This window comes from Balaenoptera physalus, assembly GCF_965194825.1.
Source record: "Balaenoptera physalus genome assembly, chromosome: 1".
Lineage (NCBI taxonomy): Eukaryota > Metazoa > Chordata > Mammalia > Artiodactyla > Balaenopteridae > Balaenoptera > Balaenoptera physalus.
Window position 1 is genome coordinate 7,470,197 of NC_138882.1, and position 27,298 is coordinate 7,497,494.

At 34.6% G+C, this 27,298-nt stretch overlaps 1 pseudogene across 1 annotated transcript; it reads left to right on the plus strand.

Moving 5' to 3' along the window:
- Nucleotides 1-4,904: 4,904 nt before the first annotated feature.
- Nucleotides 4,905-12,015, plus strand: LOC309661524 (developmental pluripotency-associated protein 3 pseudogene; annotated as a pseudogene). The gene has a single exon. The product of its transcript is annotated as a developmental pluripotency-associated protein 3 pseudogene (transcript).
- The last annotated feature ends 15,283 nt before the right edge of the window (nt 12,016-27,298 follow it).

The window sequence follows — 27,298 nt, forward strand, 5'->3', positions numbered from 1 at the left end:
GATTGACATGCACTCTATAGGTACCAAGTTCTCCTTATGACACAATACCCATTTTATTCATCAACTCCTTCCAGGCTGCAAATACAAACTGCCTTAGAATCCAGTCCCCAAAATAGATTATTTAGAGCTGGTTTTCCATCTACCACTAAAGTCACTGGTACTGATCCTTTACACCCACCAGACTACAAAATCCCTCCATCCAGTAGACGGTTCTCTCTGGGTGTCAATGGGCACACTGTGTCCTGGACAAATCATCACCCACTGGAACCTATGAAAATTCACCCAAAGTCCCCTCTGAAATGGAAGGTTTGTCAAAAGCAAAATTTTCTAATAACATCAACCACTTTGCAGAATCATCCCTTTGATTTTTTTGCTCTTTCTGAAACTAGGCTTTCTCCTCCACTCCTACCCATTTTGGCAATCAAGAATCCCTATGGCTCACTCAATAAAGTAATTTTATATTATTTTCCCATAATCTCTACCAGTCCTGAATAAGACTGGATGTTTGTCTTGCTCTGAATTATCACTTCCAGATACTTCTGTGATGCACAACACTGGGGGTTGGGGGAGGAAGGTCCTGGAATTAGAATCATACATTCCTTATGGTCAGTACCTCTAATTCACAGCACCTGGCTTATTATCACTGTCTCCAGTACTAATACTGTTACCACTTGTGGTGACCTAAAATTCTGTGTAGAGAATCTTTCCACACCTCTGGCTTAGTCTCTTAGGTTCCTAACTTCCAATGATGATGGCCTCTCCTCCATTCAGCCACCCTCTCCTAGAAGATTCCATGTAAAATCATTAGTATCATACATGCGTTAAAAGTATTATCACCATCTTTTCCCTCTTCTCCAATCCTTGTCATCATCAGGAAACATGCAAAATGGATTGAATGAAATGTCTACATATTCAGTAAAATGTTAGTAGCAACATTTCCATGAAGTTTAATTAATGACATTTCATAGATTGATATGTCCATTTTTAATATTTTTCTATTCTAAATGTTTTAAAATATGTAAGTTTTGCCTTTGCAAGGAAATCGTAGATGCATATATATATATACTTTTTCATAGCATATAACTATAATGGATTTATTGCTAATGCGTTTAGTGTAGGATGTTCCAACTCATCTAAAACTTTATTAGTAAAGATATTTTTTCATAATTCTATTTCTTCTCATTGATACTTATCATCAAAGAGGTGAAATCAAGAACCACATTAATACTGTCGAGACTGCCACTTTTGGCTATAATAAACTAGCAGGGATGAGATTTACCTTCCAGCCTGAAATAAACAAAAATCAGTGAAATACATGAAACAGTGGTATTTTAGATGCTGGGCATCAGGCAACATAGGAAATCAAGACCTGAGAAAAGGGAAATTTATAATGTTAGACCTACAGTTACCCAGATTATTTTTTGAAAGAGTTTTCAGGACTTACCTTGGGGAGGGGGAGATCCAAGTGAAGCCCAAGTTGCTTTCTATGAGCTGAGGAGACAGAGCTGAGACTCCACGGAGATCAAACTCTGTTGTGCCAGAGTTTGCACAACAGAGTATCAGAGAGGAGAGAGCTGTGCAAAGAGAAAACCCCAGAGATCTGGGGAGGCTGCCCTTCAAAGATAAAGCCTGTATGCAACTGATCAGCACATGCATTGATGACGAGCTGGGGAAAGATGGGTCTGAGAGGATTAAAGGGAACAGTTCCCAGAGCTGGGCCAGGAATAGTGCCTGTTCCCACCACCCACACTAGGAAAACTTGATTCACAGCATGTTGGGGAAAGTATTCAAGAAGATCTTGCTTCAGCTATAGGTAATGATTAGCCCTAGACTGAGTACCTCTCTGGAACTGCCTAAAAAATCCCCAGTGAAATCAAGATGTAAAAGGAGCAGTTTTCCAGTAAATGAACTGTAAAAATAAATAAACCCAAGATTTATAGGAATCACCAGCTCTGCTGTACATATGGCATCAGAGGTCACTTAGCGTCTCTTCCACTGTACTCTATTGGTTGAAGCAATAATAAACTTAAAGCGAGGAGTGTCAAGGAATTTGGGGGCCATATTTTTAAACTACCTCAGTTACATCTCAAGTTCATTTTGTTGTTACTGCATGAATATCACCACTAGATTTACTCAACAAATTACAGAAACCACTTAATGAATTCATGATTCCGAGAAAAAGGGGCTATTATGGTAGGCAGAAGCAAATGGAAGCATTGAGGATTCCACTACACAACAAACAAAAATTTTTAAAAATATATTTTTTATCCATTTAAATTATATATGCAAATGAAATTAGTGAAAGTTCAGATCAAATTGATATGTTTGAGATGTGGGTATGAATATTCCCACTACTTCCATATTTAATTCTCCAATTTGGCCTGTGGAAAAATCTAGGAAAATTTGATAAAATACTGAAAACGAGTTAGCAGCTGTGGTTGTAGCTTCTGTTCCTATTATAGTATTCCTATTGGATGAAATTAATATACTCATGGAAATTGGTATGCAACAATGAGTCAAGCTAAAATATATTTTCTGTGATTTTCTACATTGACCACAAAAATCATGTCATTGTCCCAGCCGGCTATTGGTGAATCCTAAATGATCTAAGTATATCAAAATGAAATAGATGCTTATACCACAGTCACCTATAGCAAGAAATGTCTAAGAATTGAAAAGATGATTTATATGCTTTGATCATTCTGAAGTTATTTTTGTATATGGTCTAGTTCTAAATATTTTATATTTTTACCCTACACAGATAATTAAACTGTATTGAGAATGATAACATATTCCTTTTGGTTTGAGTGAATGCATTTGCAAATTAATGTAACTGTGGTAAATTTCCTGCTTTTAAAATCAAAGGCCATGGGCTTCCCTGGTGGCGCAGTTGTTAAGAATCTGCCTGCCATTGCAGGGGACACGGGTTTGAGCCCTGGTCTGGGAAGATCCCACATGCTGTGCAGCAACTAAGCCTGGGTGCCACAGCTACTGAGCCTGCGCTCTAGAGACTGTGAGCCACAACTACTGAGTCCGTGTGCCGCAACTACTGAAGCCCATGCGCCTAGAGCCCATGCTCTGCAACAAAGAGAAGCCACTGCCATGAGAAGCCCATGCACTGCAACTAAGAGTAAACCCCGCTCGCCACAACTAGAGAAAGCCCACGTGCAGCCAAAAATAAAAATAAATAAAATAAGTCATTTTTAAAAATACAATTTAAAATCAAAGGCCATGAAAATATTTTAAAGAAATATTACTGTATTATAGAAAAAACAAATTAATAGCTAAGAGTATTCTCTTTTAGATCAATAGAGATACTATATGGATAAATAGACATGTACTTGATTTTAAAACCTTTTAAGTGGGTTTATAAATTTAAGGTAAAGTAGCAGAAATGTCATGAAATGGGAGTGTGTTCCTCTTTTATTTCCATTTAGAATAGACAGCCTTCCATGAAAAACCTTACATATTTTTCTTTGATAAAAACAAGATAATTTATAACCTTAAGGTAACATTATCTTAACAATATGGAATATAGTTTCAAAGATTTATTAATAACATTTGCACTATTAATTTTAAAAAGTTTAAATGATCATTTTAAGTCATTCATATTCATCTTAATATTGATTTTGATCTTTCTAATATGGCAACTTAAATTCCATCTATAACTACATCTATAACTTCTTTGATACAAGGTAGTCAGATTTTCCATGAACCTGGCTGATTCAAGTCGTCCCAGACAGTGAGTCGAAAATGTGTCAAGACTGGAAGCGGGACAGAAAAATCACGCAGACACCTAAAGTGAGCAGTGTTGAAACTCACGGCATATTCGGGTAAGCTGGTTATATTTTTACCTGAGTCTTTATAGAAGAGCTTATGATCAACAACTCATTGCTAATAAGCATACTCTACAAAGAGCAAGGTATTCAAATAAAGCCTGTGAATAGAATATATTTCATTAACTCTAAAATGCAGCCAATTATGTGTCATAATTTCACATACATTACAAAACGTGCTGCCACTTAAACTGTGTAATGATGCTTTGTCACTGCTTGTATGTTTTCTTTATTTGATTTACATTGGATGTGGTCTTTTATTTGAGTTATTCAGGGTTTTCTGCAAAAATATAAAGAAAATATACATAAAGTAAATTAAATATTTCTAAAAGGCATGCACAAAGTCCATCTCTTTTGGGTAATTTTCTGACTGATTGCTGATTCTTTTACTTTGCTACCTGTACCATCTTCTGTGCCATCAAGAGCATTGGTGATGCCACATTTATTGAAAGAGTGGAGCTTGTCTCTTTAGGATTTTCTTCCAGGCAACAAGGGAGTAGCTTAAAGATCACTGGATTGAGTTTCAGTTTCAGATAGTCAATCAAGCTCACACTCGACTTTCCCAACAATAATCTGCAGAAATTTTACAGAACAGGGAACAGAGTAGCACACACCACACAGCAAACACGGTTCCCATTGTAACTGCCACTTAATGGGGCGTGTTTGGTTTGGAGACAAGAGCTGATGTAAGTGAGGGTCACATTAACAAAGGAAAGGTGAAGGGTCCAGAGACTCTCAGCTTAAAATTCTTGCTAGTGAAGTTGCACCTGCAGGGGTGTGGATCTACTTCCATTTTAGTGCTGCTGAAGTCATAGATTACACGTTATTTTTTAAAAAAACTTAATAACCCGTTTTTAAAACTTGGAAGCATTCTTGAATCAGTAATCAGTACATAGTAACCTCAGGAACATGCTCATTTGTCTCCAACTGGGTGCATGGTTTCAGTTAATATTTCAAGAAGTTTAATTCAGGATAAATATTTCCTCACTTTTCCTTAACACTAAAGTCAAGTTGTTGAGCCTTTCTGCCAGTATCTTTGTCTTATTTGGCATGTTTCCATGGTCTGATTAGATCTGCAATTCATGTCTTTCTTTTGTATTGTTATTTAGTCTATTTTTATTTAGATGTATTCACATCTATTTTGGGTTGTTTCTTTTGTCTCAATTTCTTAAGGTATTAATCTTTCTTATGTCTGCGTACTGTCACTCATAATAGGCTTTAAAGAAATTTGATAATATTCCATCAAAATTTTCTAACATTTTCTAGTAGGGGTAGAGAGATAAAAGTATAAACCACAGAATCATGTTACCCAAACTAGAAATGATTCATTGCTTTTTAACCCAATATCAAACCCTCACGAAATATAATTATTTCTGTTCCTCACAGTTCCGGACTAAATTAGTACGATGTAAAACACCAATTTTTAGGTGGTACCCTATCATTTAAAGGGTTTCTCTCTGGCCCTGCCACTTATGGAGGAGGAATCTATGGAGTTAAAGAGATATGTCCACTCTGTTTGGTTCTCTTTGTGTCTTCAATTCTGGTATAAAACTCTGAGTGTCCAAGAATTCGAAACCCTATCCTTGCCTTCTAGGTTGTTATGGAAGTATAATTTTCAAGGTAGGATGATAGAACATATTTCATATAATGCTTTGATGTCTTGATTTGTTTTTGTTTTTGTTTTTTGATTTTGGTATTTTAAATATGGGTTTGGCCAAAAGGTTCGGTCGGTTTTTTCCGTAAGATGGCTCTAGTAGCACTTAGTTATCTTTAACTTGATTCAAAACAATTTTGTTAGGTTGTATGTGACAGCTGTCATATCAGCGTGCCTTTAGAAAAAGACTTATCAAAATTGGTGAATTTTTGTGTAGCCATTTTAATATTGAAGATGGAAGAAAAAAGGCAACATTTTTGGCATATTATGCCTTATTATTTCAAGAAAGGTAAAAATGCAACTGAAACACAAAAAAAGTTTTATGCAGTGTGTGGAGAAGGTGCTGTGACTGATCGAACATGTCAAAAGTGGTTTGTGAAGTTTCATGCTGGAGATTTCTCACTGGATGATGTTCCAAGGTCGGATAGGTCAGTTGAAGTTGATAGCGATCAAATCAAGACATTCATTGAGAACAGTCAGCGATATACCACATGGGAGATAGCCAACATACTCAAAATATACAAATCAAGCACTGAAAATCATTTGCACCAGCTTGGTTACGTGAATCACTTTGATGTTCCGGTTCCACATAAGTTAAGCGAAAAAAACCCTCTAGACTGTATTTCCACATGAGATTCTCTACTTAAACATAATGAAAACATTACATTTTTAAAACAAATTGTGACGGGTGATGAAAAGTGGATACTGTACAATAATGTGGAACGGAAGAGATCGTGGGGCAAGTGAAATGAACCACCACCAACCACACCAAAGGCCAGTCTTCATCCAAAGAAGGTGATGTTGTGTATATGGTGGGATTGGCAGGGAGTCCTCGATTATGAGCTCCTTCCAGAAAACCAAATGATGAATTGCAAGTACTGCTACCAATGAGACCAATTGAAAGCAGCACTCGATGAAAAGCATCTGGAATTAATCAACAGAAAATGCATAATCTTGCATCAGGATAATGCAAGACCGCATGGTTTTTTTTGTTTTTTTTTATTAGCCATTTGCATATATTCCTTGGCACCATGTCTGTCCATCTTTTGCTTGCTTTTTTTTTTTTTAACGTTTTTATTGGAGTATAATTGCTTTACAATGGTGTGTTAGTTTCTGCTTTATAACAAAGTGAATCAGTTATACATATACATATATCCCCATATCTCTTCCCTCTTGCGTCTCCCTCCCTTCCACCCTCCCTATCCCATCCTTCTAGCTGGTCACAAAGCACCGAGTTGATCTCCCTGTGCTGTGCGGCTGCTTCCCACTAGCTATCTATTTTACGTTTGGTAGTGTATATATGTCCATGTCACTCTCTCACTTCATCCCAGCTTACCCTTCCCCCTCCCCGTGTCCTCAAGTCCATTCTCTAGTAGGTCTGTGTCTTTATTCCCCTCTTGCCACTAGGTTCTTCATGACCTTTTTTTTTTTTTTTTGATTCCATATATATGTGTTAGGTTTTAATTAGAATACTTTAAAATGCACAACAGTGAGAATTTCTGAATGTTTTATTAAAATGATAAGATTTTATTTCCCAAGAGCAAACTCTAGTCACTAAATAACATTTGTGAATTGAAGTTATTTTTGTTATTAGGCTTAAAACTTTAAGCAACCTTTTTTTTCTCAGTTTGTGAATCATTTGTTCAATTTTGGAAAAAAAAGATCAATAGCACAAATACACTCATATTTACTTTACTGTATTTTGTAGATTTAAGTTTGATAGCTTGAGGGTGTTTTATATTTTTATATCTTCTGAATGTATAAAACAGTGACCTAAAGTTTTGAACTCCTGATATACCACAAGATAATCTTTTCCCTCGATCTTTAACTTTGAGGTAAATACAGATATTTTCTTAATCTTAATTGATATATCTCCTACTCTACCATGATGAAGAACTTAATTCTCCTTCATTTTAATTTACAATACAGTCAGAACAATCAATATTTGCTGAAAAACTTGTAATTAATTTTCTTCTTCATTTTAAATTTTCAGTGGACAAAAAGTAATTTGAGAGTTCTTATAATAGAATTTTGCATGAAAAGAACTTTTTTTTTATAGCACATCATTACAATGTGCAAAGTAGTCTCTTTTACAATCCTATGGGCCAATTACACTGTTTTTTTTTTTACAGATGCAGAAAATGAGATTCAGAGAGAATAGATATTGGGACTATAATTCAAATTTTAGATATTTGTCTGTAGATTATAAAAGTATTTCTTTTGTGCAGTAGCTACCTTTGCAGAGTCTTAAAACAATCTTCAGGTACTTCAGGTGGCTGTTCAAAAGTTCAGGGTTGTTACTAGAGCTGAATAGATGTTTATGAAAAGGATACTAGGTAACTTTTTTATTACTTTTTTTTTTTAATTGGAGTATAGTTGATTTACAATGTTGTGTTAGTTTCAGGCTTACAGCAAAGTGAATCTGTTATACATTTACATATATCCACTCTTTGTTTTAGATTCTTTTCCGTATAGGCCATTACAGAGTATTGATTTGAGTTCCCTGTGCTATACAGTAGGTCCTTATTAGTTATCTGTTTTATATATAGTAGTGTGTATATGTCAATCCCAATCTTCCAATTTATCCCTCCCCCTCTTACCCTCTGGTAACTATAAGTTTATTTTCCACATCTGTAACGTTATTTCTGTTTTGTAGATAAGTTCATTTGTTCCCTCCTTTCTTTTTAGATTCCACATATAAGCGATATCATATGATATTTGTCTTTCTCTGACTTACTTCACTCAGTATGACAATCTCCAAGTCCATCCATGTTGCTGCATATGGCATTATTTCATTATTTTTTTATGAAGATCCAGAACCAGGTTCAGTGCCTTCCGGTTGGGAACTAAGACCAAGAACAAAAACAACAACAGTAAAATTGTAGGACTGGTTTGATGAGGAAACCACTGCCCTTCTCACTGACTACTGAGTGCCACAAGTTGCTCCCTGCTGGAAACACACCCTACAGGCTTTCCTGCTACAATGGAAGAAGCAAGAACTCCACTACACAGATTTCTTTCGTCAAGAACTCCAGGATGAGGGAAATCTATGTGAATTATATCTCCTGGAGTGTTCAGAATTGAGGTCCTTTTTACCTCAAAAATCAAGCTAAGTCTGATTGGCAAAGCCTTGACACATAACTTGAACCCCTTAGCTGTAAGGCCTGAGGAGGGAGTATATGGCTTTTTCACATCCTATGGTGAGTCAGATCTATAGCTGAGATCATAGGATGTAGACAGAGGTGGGTCCAGTTATTATTTCTGGGGTTTCTTGAGTAGTAGTAGTAGTGGTGGTGGTGGTAATAATAATAAGAAGAAGAAGATATAAAATTAGGTGTAGGAACTTTAAATGGGTCTGAATAGAAGTGGTTAAAGATGAAGTCTTTACCTAGATATGGATTATAGGAGAAAGACATTGTCTTCTGAAATTAAGTTTGACATTAGCTGTAGATATTTGTGGTTTTTCTTTGTCAGATTAAAAAAGGTCCCTTCTATTCCAAGTTTGCGAGAATTTTGTTTTAAATCATGAATGGATGCTGAATGTTGGCAAATACTTTTTCCTCACCTATTGGTATGATCCTTTGTTTTCGTCTTTGTTAACTGTCTTAAGATAATGAATTACACTGATTAGTTTTCAAATATTGAACTAGCCTTGCATTCCTAACATAACTCTCCTGATTGTGCTTTTTTGTTTGTTTTTATATATTATTTAAATTTGCTAGTATTTCATTAAGAAATTTTACATCTGTTTTTATGTCATATTGTTCTTTTTATTATTATGATTTCTGTCTTGTGTGTCAAAAGATGCTGGCCTCCTCAAGTGAATTGAGAAGGGCTGCTGTCTCTTAAATTTTCTGGAAGACATTTTTAAGAACTGGCATTAATTCTTCCTTAAATGTTTGGTGTAATTCACTAGTGAAGCCATCTATGCCTGACATTTTCTTTTTCAGAAAGGTTTTAGCTACAAATTTAGTAACGAATTATGGAAATGATCTCTGAAAGTATAGTCTTGTAGCTACAAATTTAGTACTACTCATGTTATCTATTTCTTCTAGGGTGAGTTTAGGTAATTTGAGTCTTTCAAGGAATTGGTCCATTTCATCTAAGTCGTCAAGTAATAATACTATACATTTCCCTCCCATCTTGATGTAAGTGTATTCTTCAGATTTGATAGGTTGTCTTTTCATTTTCATTTAGTTCAAAATGTTTTCTATTTTTCTTTGAGACTTCTGCGTTGGTCAATGTAGTATTTCATAGAGTTTTGCTTGCTTTTTAAAATATTTGTAGGTGTATCTGATATCCTGCTATTTTTTTATGTTTAATTCTCTTTTTGTCAGAGAATATTGTCTGAGTAATTTTAATTCGTTGAAATTCATTAAGATTTGTTTAGTGACCTAGAATATGATCTAGCTTGGTAGACAAGGGCATTGCTAAATCACGTGGGTCAAGTCTTCCTTGTGTGTTACAGTTTTATGATGTGGAGGATATTTAGAATCCGGGTATTCTGCCTCTAAATGCCAGTAGTTTATAACAATTATTTTGCAACCAAGTTTTCCTCAGAAATTTTTAGATGCCTGTTGGGGGCAGCAATGCTTCCTATTGAAAATAACTAATTTAAAGAATCATGGGTTGAATTCTTCTCTCACCTCCGTGTGTCAGCTTGGATTTTTCTCCCTCTTTCTTAGCTCTGTAGTTCTTCCAGTCTACTTTGTAGCAATTTGATTCTAAAGCATCACCTTCCACTGGAACCCAGAGGTCTGGAGGAGCTTCAAGCTCCCAATGGATTCATCTGAGGTTAACCCAACCTGGAGCCTGGAGTCTCCTCAAATGTCCATCGATGAAAATTCCCAGGCAATTCCAGTTGCCTCTCAAACTATGTCTGAAGTGTTAATAAAGAACCTCAGTAACTTGACGCTCAACCCTAGTATCAAATTGCCCTTCATTCTACCAGAATGTCTACCTCAACCTACTGGGTGGTTACTTGGTGAAAACATACCCTGTAGGAGAGGGGTGACGACCATGTTAACTGATCGGAGAGATAAGATGGAGCGGCTGATTCAATCTATTAAAAAGCGCTACTGCAAAGGAGTTTCTCGGTCTGACTCTCAAAGAGAACCATTGCAGAACGACGTTGAGACTCCCTCAAGAGTGCAAAGAGTTAGATGCAGCTGTCGTTTTTGCCGGTCTCATAGAGATCCTTCCGAGGATAATTATGAGAATTATTACACCAATAAGTATTACAGTAATTATGACACGGAGTCGGATGAGCCATAAACCTCATTCTTGTACTATTTTTTCTTACTGGTAATTTTAGGATCATTATGAAGGAACTTGGGAAAGATTGTGTACCAATATTTTTATAACCTATATTATAAGTTCTGTGATGTCTTTTTTTCTTGCATCTCTTTTCTACCTTAATACAGTAACTTATAAGGAATCTACGTAGCTTGCATTTAATGACTTGAATATACTTTAGTTCCACTTTGTGAAACAAATTAACTTGTGTGGAAGGAATGTGAAGAAAACATTGAGTGGCTTGGCCACAGCATTGTTAGAACAGCATGTTGAATTGTAATAAAAATTTTTGATGTCCTGTTTCAAAAAAAAAGAAAGAAACATGAATATTACAGTTATTTCATAAATTAGGTATTTTAGATTTACTTGTTCTCAATCCTATTTAAACCATCATAAAATGTGATAATTATTAATTCATTTTACTTTAGTCAAATGTTAAAAATGTAAAATTCAGGATAAAATTACTTAGTAAATTGGTGTTTTAATGTAGTGTTCTGTCTCTGTGAACATGTGTGTGTATGTATGTGTGTGTGTGTACACTAGTATATGTTAATCATTGTCCATATTGGATACTTTGTTTTTTCTTTCATTGTATTCATCTATATTTGCAGAATTAATAACATCTGCACAAAAATTGCAAAGAAATTCCTTCCTCATATTTATAACTTTTATTGTGATGAAATTGATGTGGATGCCTTAAAGGAAATAATTACTTCTTAGTTTTTATCCAAGGGAATGTGGCCTGAGCAAGTGTCTCTTGATTGGTGGTGGTGGACGAAGTGTGAGCCTTTTGAAAATCACTTAATAATGATAGCTTTTGAGGTAGCAATTTCGACCACCTGCACTGGACCATCTGGACCCATCATTATTTCTGCTCTGTGAAGTAGGTTATTATGGTTCACACAAACACATTTCTGTTTTTTCATAACTAGAACAGTTCACCTGGGACAAAAAATAGGAGAAATCTACTGTACAAAAATCCTTCATGCAGAGAGGATAACTTGATTAAGTATTATTATTAATGGAATTTAAAATTTTTTCTCTTATTTTTCTGTCCAATAAATTCTGTTCCTATTTCCTTTACTGATGTAGAGAACTGTGATTTGAAAAGTCAAAAACAGTTCATCCCTTGGTTGACATAAGTACACCTTCATAGCTTGTTGTATCAACTCTGTACTCATAGAGTTGGTAATAACTATTTGTAACTGATTGATAATAAGTGATAGAGATATTTTTTGGTAACTTTCTTAAACTACATAAAGTAGTGTAAGAACAAGGTCCCTGGTGAATATATAAATTATTTTTTAAAAAATAGGTTGAATTGAACCACTTTTTCTCAACTTCTCTAATAAATCAAACAACCCAAATCAACATTATTATGTCAAATTCTTCTTTGCACTCCAATAAATATCAGCACATTCCACAAAACCAATTAGTAGTAATAGTATTACTCCTACTAAAACGTACTTTCTTGAGGGCTTGCTTTGTGCTAGATACAATGCTTTATTATCTAATTTAATTTAATCTTCCCTATAAAACATGGGTTGATGCTATTTCTAGCAAATGGAAGACCTAGAAACTGTCTCAAAATTTCCATTCTTCAATAATTCCATTTTATTCTCAAAGAGTAGAAATTAGTCTAGTTTAGGAGGTTGTGAGTATGAAAAGTATATCCAAGGAAGTGATTACAGAATGTGCAAAGTATGAACGCAGCCTGGCTTCTTTACTGGTCCATAAGGAGATCTATAAATGGTTAGAGGATAAAATTCAAAGAACACAGTTACAAAGAGTGAAGCTGTGTTGATACTTAGGGGCAAAATCAGGGAGAGCTTTGCAGATGACACTGAGCAGTCTGGACTTACCCATGAGAGCATCAGGGAATCACTGAAGGATTTAAGGCAGACAAATAATAGCCTTATAATGCTTAAGAAAATTTTATTCTGCTTTTATGCTTAACGTATTATAAGACTGTAAGACTGGAAACAGAATGACCATTTATGAAACTGACCCTATATTAAAGTTGCTTGATGGCCATGTCCTGCATTTGAATCATAGAATCACAGCATCTTTTGTGGTTTATTAGAAAGTAAAATTGAACAATAACACCCCAGTTTCTGGATAGGAGATTTGACAATTTCTGTTTGTTGCTTTGTCAAGGGCTTAAGTAACCTGAGAAAAATTTGGAGGGCACTGCAGTTTGAAGACTTTGGATAAATTTATCTACATTATACTTCTTCCTCTTGTGTAGAACTCTAGGCTGTGACCAGTTTCTGCATACAGCCTTCTTTCAAAACGTCTTTCCCTATGAGAACTTAACTATGTGAAAGTCCAGTTTTCCTCTGGGTCCATGCCCCCATTCCTTTAAGGAAGAAAATCCTTCCCACTCTCCTTTATCTGCTTCCTGCTTGGGGAAGGCAGCAGGCAAACCCTACTTCATCCAGTATTGTTAATTGTGTAAGTGTGTCTGTTCTACAGCATGAAAGAATTCAAGTCTTGTCCCCATTTGCCTGTGCTTTGTCTGTTCTTAACACCTGACCACGCCTATCAAGCCTCTGTGTTAGTGGAATTCTTGTAAAGTCTTTCCAGTTATTTTTCTGGGACATTGCTCTTCATCAGGAGGGTAAATTGTGACTCAGTCTTGGCATGATTTTTGTAGCTTTGTCTGATGTATACCACGCAAAATGTATCTAGTTTCAAGCAGCCGTGCAGATTTGTCCATTTTTTGTACATAATGTGAGTCATTTAATGGAGATAAGAATTTGAGAGGTACAACTAGCACTTAAAACCAAGGCATTACACTATTCAGAACTTCCCCCCCCTATACTTTCAATGTCTTCTTTTCCACTGTTTTCTTCTGTTCAGCTCACAGACATATACAAAATTTCTCTATCTGAAGATCTTAGTTCTATATTGGCCTTGTGATCCTACTTTTCCATCTTTCTTCATTATTTCATCACCAAGATTCTTCAAAACATAGTGTCAATTCCATACGTCTGTTCAATGATCTCATCTTCATTTTTCTACCCACGAATACCAGAAATCTACCCAATAATTCCATTGAATACTATCCCCAAGGCAACCATAACATCCACTTCTTTTTTTTGTTCAATCTGATTCATCTGAAATTGACTTCCCAGGCCCTGGGATTTCTCCAGCCCTTACTTATATAATCTGTCTTGCCATTTAATCACATTCCATTATTCTTACTTTTTTGTAAGCAACTGATTATCAAATTACTTAATCAGATGATAAATTAGGCATCTGCAATGATGGAGTCTCTTCTATTTTTATGCTACTTTATTGATGATCAAAGGGATCTATTTAATCTCAGAGGGACTTAGCAAATCAATGAGATGTTAGAGGATCCTAGCCTAAATAAAAGATCTCAAGTATCCTCTTCACACAGAATTTCACTTTCAGATGTCTTAATCACAGGCATCATTATTGCCTATTGTTTGCTCAGCAGAAGCCTTGAGAAGTTTTAAAGGTTATATTTCTAAAGCACTGCCTCTGTTTGGCTTCTGGTACAATGTATTCTGCCTTATCTCTTTCTATCTCTCTTATCATTAATTTATAATCCCTGGATTGAAAACTTAACTGAATATGCTTTCTTTGTTTGCTTCTTACATATTGCTACATCCCATGTTCCTCCCTAAAACCTTTTTCTTATCCTGTTCTAACGCACCCTTCACTTTTGAACTTGTTCTCTCCCATGTTGTCAAATACCATCTCTTTGTAGGTGATTTTAGATCACTTATTTAGCCCATAGCATCTTCAAAAGTTTTGTCCTCTATATCAGAGTGCTTACTTGACAACTCCACTAAAAAATCCACAGATATCTCTTTACTATTCCTGTCTTTCTTTGCTTGATTACAGATGCTTTTCTTCATCCAGTCATTCAGGAAATAAACTTGTGAGCTACATTTAATCTTTACTTTGCTTTACCCCTATTGCCACAAGTTCTAAGGTTTGTATTTTTGTACCTTTTGTTCATTTGTTCGGTTCCAACTCCACAGCTAATGCCTTAGTTCAGACTCTCATTTTCTCTTCTCTCAACTATTGTCATATTTTCCAAAATTGTTCCTCTGCCTCTTAAATTTCTTTGTTTGTCCTCTCCATGGCTGCCAGGGTAATCTTTCTAAAATGCAAGAATTCCCATATTACTCCATTGCTCAAATATCTTCAAATATCTTCACAATTTCTTACAGTATAAAACTCAAAACTGTTAGTGCATTGTACCTTTTGTGATCTGGGTGTTCCAAATGCCCAGGACTTTAATTGCTTTACCCCAAACCTCTCCAATTCAACCTTATCCAAATATTTATAGTTCTGCAGGGCACCATATTTTGTGGCTCAGGTGATTTTGGGGGTTATCCTTCATTTCAAAAATGACTTTGTTTATGGACCAGCAACCTCTCATCCATCAGCATTCAACTAATTTGCTACCTTTCCTGAACTCGTCAAATGAAATGATTAATTTCTCCTTTGGGACCTCACTATCTCCTGTACATTCTACCCCTAAAACATCTAGCAAATTTATTTATTTTCATATCTGTCTCACTCTGTAATCAGTCAAATGAGTTCAGGCAGTCAGTCAGCAAATATTTAATGAGAATTTTCTTTGATGGGATTAGGATCTATGAAGACAAGTAAGACAAACTTTTGGGAATCATAATCTTAAAAGTGTTTTTATTTTTTCTTGCACTATTCAAAGGATCAATCACACAATCGTAGCAGGCTTTAGAAACATTATATCTATATCTATCTATCTGGAAGATTCAGTAAAATTGATTAAATTGGTAAATAATTAAATGATTTATTGGCAAATAATTATATTCATAAATAAAATAACATGCTCCCAATTTCTCTATATATACCTTAATTTTGTCTACTGTTTAAGGTTAATTCCCACCATGGAACTTTCCTCAGTTACTTCACGAGGTCTGGAATCACAATCTAGCTGTGCTGTTGTCTGTGTTGTCTAGGCTTCTATTAACGTTTCTAAGTTTTGGGGTAGTGATCCCCATTTCATAGGCTTATTGTGCAGACTTGGAGAGATAACTGTATGTAAATCCCAGTTCATATTAGGTTCATAATGCATTTTTTGTTGCTTTAGCTCCCAAATTATTAATTATAAGGTGTTTGTTCCACCCATTGTGGCCTTTAGCAATGTTTTGCTTCTATTTTATTTCTATGAGTATTTCTTAGTCCTATGAACAGCAAATTTACTCCTAGGATGACTAAACTTTTATTTCTTTACTCCTGCCATTGTCTCACACAGTGCCTTATATTTCAAGGTTGCTTAAGTCATTTATTTGCGGAATGAATATATTTAGTCTACATATGCTAGCTCCTTCACTTTATAAACTACAAACACTCCTATCATGGATACACACAGACACAACTCACACATGTGAGGCTCCTGAATAAAGAATTCTTCTACTGGATTATGAATTCTTCCACTGGCTTGTGAAATCATTTAAATATTTTTTAATGCTTATTTTTTTTGTTAAGAGGAGTGAGAAAATTGTGTTCACAATAACGAGAAAAAAAACCTCTAAAATATCCAGAAAATTTAATCAGGAAGAACAGGAATTAAACAAGGAATATATACAATTTTATTTAAAAATTATAGAATAGAAATGGAACAAACAGAAAGATATACCATGTTCCTATAGGAGTATGTAGATTATCATAAATATGCAGTTGTTTATATCCAGATGGGGTGATGGAAGTTGGAGAAATAGAGCATTCTGGTCAATTATTAACATTGTTATACAATGTTTTACTTCTTAACTTTATTTTCTAAAAAATAATAATTATGGAATGTGCTGGGTTGTAAAGCAGTGCATTATGAAAGTCCTAAAAGTTTATACCAGTGAAAACTAAGTTTAAATTTCTCAAACATGAAGGATGAAAGTACTTTCTTTGCAAAGAAATGTCCCTCGTACCTTTAAGTTTTTATAGAACTAATAAAAATTGAGTTTTGAAGAGCAAGTCGGTCCCAAGAATAATATTATGTAATTAGGTATCTTTTTAGCCATGCCACACATTTTCTAAACTTTTACCTGTATAGACTAAAGAGTATTTCCTTTTGATTCAGTCTCTCACTTCAAATTTTTGACCCAATGAAACTTGTTTAAGAAGAGAGAAACTAAAACATATTTTCTACATACGACAAATTTAGAACGCTAAAATATTGTTCCAAGGACAGTTTGGTTTCCAGTTTAGAATTAACAGCTCATGTACAATATGATCAATCTCTAATAAAATTAACACAGTATCATTTTCTTCTTAGATGAAGTGTTTCCCTTCTTCAGCTCCTGATAAGCAGAGCCTGCTCTCTGAACAGTTCTGTTTCACTTCACTAGGAAGCTGAGTGGTCCCTTCACACCCCAACTTTAAGTCAGCCACCATGGTCCCCAGGTCCTGATGCAGCACTGGAACAGCTCCTTGAAAGCTAATGAACCTCAAGTATATTCATAACAGTTCCAACAAAGTCCCATGAATCCACTTACATTGCTTAGGCAACACACTTTTAAAAGGAGGACTTATTTTTAGTACGTGGAACTCCCTCTTTTTCAAGGGTTCCATACTGAGTAGGATCGAAGTAGATGAAAAAGAGCTTTCTTCTCCCCCAACTGCACATTTCGTGCAGATGCAACACCACAAAGATTATGTTTAAAATGTTTTTTAAGTGCATTTTATGAGTATTGAATATAAAATGTTCTTTCTTCCTCATTGCAAAATTACACCACTACTGCTGCTCCTATTCCATGACTGTTACAATTAGTACAACTACTAATGCATTCAGTGCGCGTCTGCTGCCACTGGACACCACTATCACAGTCATCCTGTTAAAAACTGGTAAGCTGAGACAAAGAGTTTAAGTACAACAGAAAAGATTACCCAAAACTGGTACACAGCATCTCTTTAAATCAAGAGAGAATCAGAAAACGTGATACAGAGATTGGCCTTTTACTTTGGTTCTTCATAAGTTGGCCACTCTTAGTATAAATATCAATGGAGAACCAGCTTGCTTTTTGGCTTCCAAATGCATTCAGCTTCTCTGATGGGTAGTTTGGGGTATTGCCACCCTACTAGTGCCACCAGTGTAACTGTGCTGTGTACAATCTCCCATTTAAGTCAAGATGAGCTTTTTATTTGAGAGAGAGAGAGAGAGAGGGAAAAGGATCTCTAAAATAGTCTGAATCAGTAAACCCTATTAATAGTATTGTTTCAAAAATAATTATGTACTTTAATACTTATGAATACTATGTTCCAGTTTAAAAAGCAGAAAAGAAAGAAATACAGCTTCCTAGCATTTAGAAATCACTAGATGTTACCATGCATTTCACTTTGGTACAGTAGGTATGAAAACCTTAGTGTCACAAAAACTAAGGCCAATAAATATCTACAAACTAAAAGGGATGTTTGTTTTCATATAAAAAATAATGCAGTATTAGCAAAGATTTTTTTTACAACCAGTGATGAGTGTATACAGAGTCAAAATACATTGGTAGAGAAATTAATTCATTTTTAGAAATATTTTAAGAAATCTGGTCATAAAGTGGCTAAGGTTGAGCAATTTCAATGTAGATTACATGTAAATCACAGTTCTAAATTACTACCTGTATAAACTTTGATAAACTACTATACCTCTCTAAAATGGGGATAATATAAACTGGGTCACAGTGTTGTCTTAAATAGCCTGTGAACCAATTTATGTAAAGCAATACATATTTTACTGCACACCATAAGAACTAAATATGAACTTATAATTATTAACAGTATTTTATTGTATAAAAATTTTCAATTAAAACGTTTAAGTAATTTATTTAATTTATTCAAAGACAATAGGCAAAATACAATGAAAAGTTATCTTTCTGTAATATATTCAAGGAAGCCTAAAAGAATAATTTTGGATGTACAGAAACATAGTTTCTTTACAGATTCTCTCAAAAATAGTAGTCTAGGCATGCTAGTTTTATTCATACATCCAATAGTTATTTTACAGCTACTATGTTCCAGGCACTGTGCTAGGCTACTGATAAAGATTGGTGAACAGAAAAAAATAGTCTCTGCCCCACAGTATCAATAGCCTATCATTTGGGTCCAATTATATGGTAAAACTAAAGACCATTTTGTAAGTTATGTTGGTAATAGGAATCTAGTTACAAAAACAGCAAGAAAACAGATAATAACAATGCCATAAAGTAAAACAATAAAAGCTCTGATTGTTTTCAATAAGTTCCTACAAGTTACAGCTAGGGATAAAATAAGCTTCCATAATTCCACAATTGTTTCATTTACAATTGAGCATATGACAGTATATATGCAAAGAAGCTATTCTACTAAGACTGGTAAAATAAATTGTAGGGGCAAAAGAACAGATAATGAAATAGGCAAGAAAAGAAATATATGGCCTTAGAATTGAACCTCTTTCCAGAAACCATAGAAGAGCCTAAAGAATTATTTTAATAAAATAATAGCTAATATTTTGTAGCTGCTTACTGCATGCTATAAAATGTGCAAAGCAATATGTATGTTTTATGTCATTTAATTATCTCAAATAATATTCCTGCCACCTTATACATGAGAACATTAGAATTTAGATGATGTTGGTAATTTGTCCAAAGTCACAGAACAAGTCATTGCGAGGACACGGGACTCAAATCCAGACCTTCATGTCTCCAAATTTCGACCACTCATCTGCTATATTCTATGGACAGTGATTGAAAAATTCTGGATCCTAAACAATATCTCTTTTTAATTGAACTTATTCTCTGGTGCTTTTCTTTCTTTTCTCTAGATAGTAACTAGCTCAGACTCAGGAGACTGAATTAGTTTATGAACACAATAAAATTGATAAAAGGAGGTGAATTAAATGACAGGAAAAGCAGCAATCATACGATGATGGAAGTCACCATGTATTTTATTTCTGAGTAATTTTATTACCTTTATTTAAAAAAAAAAAAAAAAACCCAGGAAGCTCTACTAGAAAATTACCAAAAATCAGGTGACAATTGACTATTTATCATTTAATTACTCTTCATATTTTATGAATATCTATTATTGATATTAACCAGTGTTTAAAATTAAAGTAAAATATGTAGAATTAAAATACCTTTTAAAATCGATTTTCATAGAATATTATAGAAAATACAGAAAAAAATTATGAAAACCACAAAAAATGGCATATTTAATAATTTCTTCTATCCAATCAGAAATCTGTTATCAATTGTAACTTAATTGTCTTTTTAAAATTTATTTATTTATTTATTTATTTTTGACTGCGTTGGGTCTTTGTTGCTGCGCACAGGCTTTCTCTAGTTATGGCGAGTGGGGGCTACTCTTCATTGTGGTGCGCGGTCTTCTCATTGCAGTGGCTTCTCTTGTTGCGAAGCATGGACTCTAGGCGTACAGGCTTCAGTAGTTGTGGCTCACAGGCTGTAGGGCACAGGCTCAGTAGTTGTGGCTCACAGGCTTAGTTGCTCCGCTGCATGTGGGATTTTCCCAGACCAGGGATCGAACCCGTGTTCCCTACATTGGCAGGCAGATTCTTAACCACTGCACCACCAGGGAAGTCCCATAACTTAATTTTCAATTTCCTTTCAACCTTAATTAGAATTGGGCTGTTGGAGAAATAATTATCCATCAAACACAAAATTATAGCAACATACTATGCCATGTACAATAATTATGCTTTTTTGAATTATTTTAAGGATTCATAAGACTCTACAAACATAAATGTGAAGGATGCTTACTATTCAGTAGAAGGAGAAAACAACAGACAATCATCTAGCAAGACTGAAACATTCAAGAACAGCTTTCAAATTGTTACCCCAGTGGCACAGAACACCCTTTATCTCTGGGCCAAAATCACCAAGATAGATTTCAGTTACTTTGGTCTCAGAAGCCACAGCCTTATCTGAGAATGGGTATGATGTATGCTATGTAGTTATACAGTCAACATTTGGCTGCATGATCTGACTCAACAACTAAAACAAGATAAAATAACAGAAACCAGAGGCAAACCATCTATCTGAAACTCATATAATACTATATATTTATGTATATATGTGCATATGTGTGTATATATTTAGAAGATAGATACAGACTGCCCCTTGACATGTTTCAAACTCTAGTACAGAACTGTTTAAATCACTAATCAGCACATTTAATCTTTGATTGGCCAAGGATCAGCACTATGGCTTCAGGCATGTCTAGAGATAAACTCAGGTTTGCAAAGAACAGTTGAGAAAAACCCTGTGTGTATACATGCTGTTAAAAAATCCTGGCACTGGATTTTAATCTAATACAACACAAAATACTCGTACATTGTTGGTGGGAATGCAGCCACCGTGGAAGACAGTATGGAGGTACCACATGATCCAGCAATTCCACTCCTGAGTATTTACCCCAAGAAAATGAAAACACTAATTAGAAAAGATATACACACCCCTATGTTCATTGCAGCATTATTAACAATAGCCAAGATATGGAAGCAACTTAACTGCCCATCAATAAATAAATGGATAAAGAGGATGTGGTATACACACACACACACACACACACACAGAGGAATATTTGCCAAAAAAAAGATTGAGATATTGCCATTTGAGACAACATGGTTGGATGTGGAGGGTATTATGCTAAGTGAAATAAGTTCGAGAATGACAAATACTGTATGATTTCCCTTATATGTGGAATCTAAAAAACAAATGAACAAACATATCAAAACAGAGATAGAGCCATAGACACAGAGAACAAGCAGGTGGTTGCTAAAGTGGAAATGGGTTGGGGGGATGAGTGAAATAGGTGAGGCAGATTAAGAGGTACAAAACTTTCAATTACAAATAAATGAGTCACAGGTATAAAACGTACAGTGTGGGGAATATAGTCAATAATTACATAATGTCTTTGTATGGTAAAAGATGACAACTAGACTTATCATGGTGATCAGTTTGAAGTGTATAGAAATATCAAATCACTATGTTGTATACCAGGAACTAACATAGTGTTGTAGGTCAAGTATACTTCAAAAACAAACCAATAAACATAGCATAAAAGGTCAGATTTGTGATTACCGGAGGTGGGAGGTGGGAGGAAGGGGGATTGGATGAAGGTGGTCAAAAGTCAAGAGGAAAAAAAAAGAAAATCCTGCCACCATGGATTTTAATACAACACAAAAGCAGTTAAATTATTTAAATGACCATTTTGTCATATTTACACACAAGCATTAACTGACCTAAAATTTAGGTGGATTAAACCATTTTAAATAATGTCTATAAAAGCACATAATAGCATTAAAACAGAATTCCCCAAAATGGGAGGCCTTACAATAGCACATTCCTACAATGAGAAGAAAATATTTGGAAGGGATAGGTAAGCCTTGTACTATGTTGCATACCACCCCTCTGAAGTAGGTTTATCTGGACATGCAAATGCTTTCACATGTGAATCTTAGCTTACTTCCTTCGAGAAACAAAAGTATATAAGCAAAATCATTGCAGCACCTTCCCAAATAATGCAGTATTGCTCTTGTAGGCTTCCTCCTTGGAAATATTCAAAAGTTGCTTTGATAAAATCCTGAGAAGAGTCAGGATAGTTTCACTGCGTAACTAGGTCACATGAAGTGATGTATTTATCACACATAAACCTGTTTTTTATTCTCTTGTCTCACTCAGGCTACAACCTCCTCTTCTAAAACCTGCCTTTAATTTAGCTGGTTTCTCTAAAAATTGTCTTGGTTTTGTTAATATTTATTTCCTTGACTAAGAATTCCAGGGGAGAGGAAGGGCAAAGATTTCAAGCTGCTTCCGAGAATCTGAAAATTAACAGACATTATTACATTTATTATAGAAACTGAGATCACTATGCTTAGAATTTCAAGTCTTTCTCAGAAGAAGATGGTTTGATTTTGACATGAATACTGCTGAAAAAAGAGAAGATTAGTGTATGTGATTATAAATCTTAGTCAATGTATTTAAATAAACTCAAATAGATAGAAAAAGATGGTTATTTTGTGAATAACAATAACATATATACCTTTAAATTATACTTAAAAATATGATAGTCTGTGGAGACACTAGGTTTAACAAAGAGAGCATTTGCAAAGTAAAATAAAAATTCCATTTGATTACAAATACAAATCTGCTATTCCTCGTCCAATATTCTTTGAATATCCTTTTAATGTTCTCTCACATTTCCACTTTAGGAATTATGACTTTCTCAGGTAAAAATAAAACAAAAACACCACTTTTCATGGTGTAATCTGCATTTTGTAATATCTATTGATGTTGCAGGTAGGTAGACTCTCTAACCTAGCAACTCTATGCAGTAATGAAAATGGTTAATCTCCAGCCACACCAACAAACTGGATGAAACTTATAAATATGTTTAGTTAAAAAAAAAAAGCCAGAAAAAAAAACTACATATTGCATGTTTCCTTTTACATATATTTTTAAAAATGAAAAATAAACTATGGAGTTAGAAGTCAAAGCAGCAGTTAAATTAGCGAAAAAGAAGTGGAAGAGTAGTAGGGAGAGGGTAGAATGAGGCTTGTGGGGTGATGGAGATTTTATAATTGATGATGGAGTTGTTACACTTGATGCTGTCGTGGTATTTACCTAGTTGTATTCACGTTGTAATATTTCTTCAAGCTGTAAAATTGTAAATTATGTACTTTTCTTTATTCATATTATACTTCAATATACATTTTATGACATTTTAAGGAAAACAATCTATAATCCTTGGGGAAGGAATAAAAGAAAAGCATTTTCATACTCGGTAAATCCATGTGCATACGACGTGGATAAGGAAGGATTGACGCCGAGGCCTTCCGACGATGCAGGAGTGAAAGCACCTGGGCCTTTCGGGGCAGCTCTGGTGGAGCCCGACATGCCTGGGCTACCGTGCCTGTGATGTTTTGCTCGCTTTCTTCCTGGTTATTTAATAGTTAAGCTTGATTTGGAGGTCTTTCCAGGGATTTTGTGACTCTCCTAACATCCTTTCCGAATCCCTTTCTGCTGAAACTTACTAGAGTGGATTCTGACACCTGTAGCTAAGCAATTTGTTTATTTTAAAAATTACTTTGATAATCAAACTGTTGATCCTGTGAAGGTTTCTAGCTTTAAAACTGTCAAATGAGCAGTCCCGCCGTGTTCTTTCTCCCAAGTCAACCAGTAAAACCTGTGACCATTTGATGACATTTGGAAGTGAATGCTGATGTAGCGGATAGCTGCAGTTCTTATGAAGAAGGAACTATTTTGAGTTACCGAATGTCTAGTGCAGGGGGCCGGGGAGGGGGGGCGGATCTGGAACTGCGTGACTAAGAAAAGGGCCTTTCTCTCCTGCAGAGGCTGAAACAAGGCTGCAGATTAATTGTTGGGTCTGAGGAACAAAGAGGCAGAACAGGGTGATGCAAAGTAACTAAAATAAGTATAAATATCTTTGCTAATACAAGCATTAAAAAATAGGAACAGAACACATTAATATTGAGCTTGGGACAGAGAGTGCTCGGGGTTTAAAGAAAAAAAAAAGGTATTTGGAATAACTCAAACTAATCTGCTACAATTTAGACATTACAAAAATAACCAGATCCAAATGAATATAAAATTAGCTATGAACCAATCATAACTTCATTTTAAACAAAAGAGTTTTTGAAATGCAAGATTAACGTTTACGATATATTTTAATTTACTGCTGCTCACTTGAGCAATTGTATTGTTTACACCTTGACCAAATTATGGTTATTGCATAATTAGAGAATCATGTTCAGGTCAATAGCAAAATTTCATTATTCACCAAATGCAATTCTGTTTGAGTTTTATGTCTTTCAGGATGTTTAGTTAATATGGAATTCCTGAGGGTATTTTAAAATATACTTAAGTGTATCTCTTTCTATTTCATGATGTAGTATTACTTTATAACTTGTGTCCATAGAATATAACTTTAGAAATTCATTCAAGCCATAAAATTGGAAACTAGAGGTAATGAATACAAATGACTTTAAGTGCTTTGGTCACATGGCACAAACTGCAATCTGCATATATTACATTAAATTACTATTATGGTAAAAATTTTATGTAGTTATTAATTTAAAATCCTGTCTTTATAAAATATTCTGATTCAACCCAGTGAGGTAGAAACTTAACCCACATTTGTCTCCCAACACTGAACTAAACATGTAGTAGTTTAAAAAACAGAATGAGGGCTTAGGGTGTCACTAGTGAAATATAGACTTAAATTTTGTGACGAGAAGAAGAAAATCAGAAGGGAAATGGATCAAATAAGCAGAGGACTGACAATGTAGAATCCGGGTATAGTTGGGGAGGTGGCTGATTGTAACAATAGCAAATTTTCGTTTCTTTAACTCAGATTACTAAATATCCTATGTTGTGCAGGATATTTCTATGTAATAGCACATTTTCTTACCCCAAATGCTTTTATTACCTTCATTGAGAAAGCTGCAAGAGTGTTTTGAGATAGCATATTTATTGTGTGTACCACTGCTGACATTTGTTCACTGGGATAAGCACGTTAGTAAATTGTTTCTCTATTGATATTTGTTCTCAATGAAAGTTTTTGATTTTTTTTCTAATGGATAATGCCCTCAGAGTGTCCACTGGATATTAAAATTTCATCTTTTGAAATTGGCAAAGTGGTTATTTACACTTAAAAAGTAAAGTTTCTCTCTTGTTTGAGGGCTTTTTAACACCATTCTTGGTATTCTAACAGTATGTATAAGTTTCTATTCAGCTGGATATTAGCTAGCTTATGATTATTATAATATTATTTAAATTCAGTGAGTGATTTATTGAAGTAACTCACAGGCCTCCTGGAAACATTAATTAATTTCACTTCACTGTGACCTCTTTTCTCAGCAGGTCATGCATTGAAACTTGTCTTCAAAAACAGAAAATATGTAAGAAGTATTTATGTACATAAGAATATCGCATGATTATTTTTAACCAAAATTTTTTTTTAATTAAGGTATGTACATTGTGTTTTTAGACATAATGCTATTGCACACTTAATAGACTACAGTGTAGTGTAAACATAACGTTTATATCCACTGGAGAACCAAAAAATTCATGTGACTCCCTTTATTGCAGTATTCTCTTTATTGTGGTGGTCTGGAATGGAAACTGAGTGATTCCCGAAGTATGCTGCATGTATACATAATGAATTGATTACTATAGTCAAGTTAATTCACATATAATGCCCTCACATAGTTACCATTTTTTTTATGTGTGATGAGAGAACCTGAAATCTACACTGTTAGCAAATTTCCAGTATTAAAAACAGTATTATTAACTATAGCCAACATGTTGTATTCAATAGTTTAGATCTCTAGATGTATTCATATTACATAATTGCAAGTTTTTAACCTTTTACCAGGATCTCCCCATTTTCCCCACCTCCCTGCCTCTAGTAGCAGTGGGTCTACTCTCCAATTCTATGTGTATTTGTAGGTTCTGCATATAGTGTGAGATCTCACAGGGTTTTGTTTTGTTTTGTTTCTGTATCTGGCTTACTACATTTAGCATAATTTCCTACAGGTTTAGCTATTTTGTTGCAAATGACTGACAATTTCCATATCTTAAAAATTGTAAATAATGCTGCAGTGAACATAAGTGTGAAGATATCTCACCAAGGTAGTGATTTCATTTCCTTTGGGTATATACCACCAGTGGAATTGCTGGATCATATGGTAGTCCTATTTTTAATTTTTAGAGGAACCTCCATACTGTTTTCCATAAGAGTTATACCAATTTAAATTTCCACTAACAGTTATCAGGGTTTCCTTTTCTCCACATCTTCTCTACCACTTGCTGTATCTTGTCTTTCTGATAAGAGCCATTCTAACAAGTGTGAGGTGATATCACATTTTATTTCTGATTTGCATTTCCCTGATTATTAGTGATGTTGAGCACCTTTTCATGTACCTGTTGGTCTTTGTATGTCTTCTCTGGAAAAATGTATATTGAGGGCCTTTGTCAATTTTTAATCCAATTATTTGTTTTGTTTGTTTGTTTTTGCTATTTAGCTGTATGAATTCCTTATATATTTTGGATATTATCCTCTTATCAGATGTGTGGTTTAAGAATATGTTCTCCTGTTCTGTAGCTTGCTTTTTCATTTTGTTGATTGTTTCCTTTACTGTACAAAAACTTTTTAGTTTGATATTGTCCCACTTGCTTATTTTTGCTTTTGTTGCCTGAACTTTTAGTGTCAAATCCAAAAAATAATTGCAAAGATCATGCCAAAGCATTTTTTCCTATGTTTTCTAGGAATATTATAGTTTCATGTTTGCTGACTTATATTTTCAGATGCAAAAGAGTATCTAGTTTTCCCAATACCATTGCCCAGAGACACTATCCTTTCCCCATTGTGTATTCTTGGTGCCTTTGTCAAAAATTAGTTGACAGTATTATGTGGGTTTATTTTTGGACTCTATTCTGTTCCATTGTTCTGTATGTCTATGTGTGTCATATGTGTGTCTATA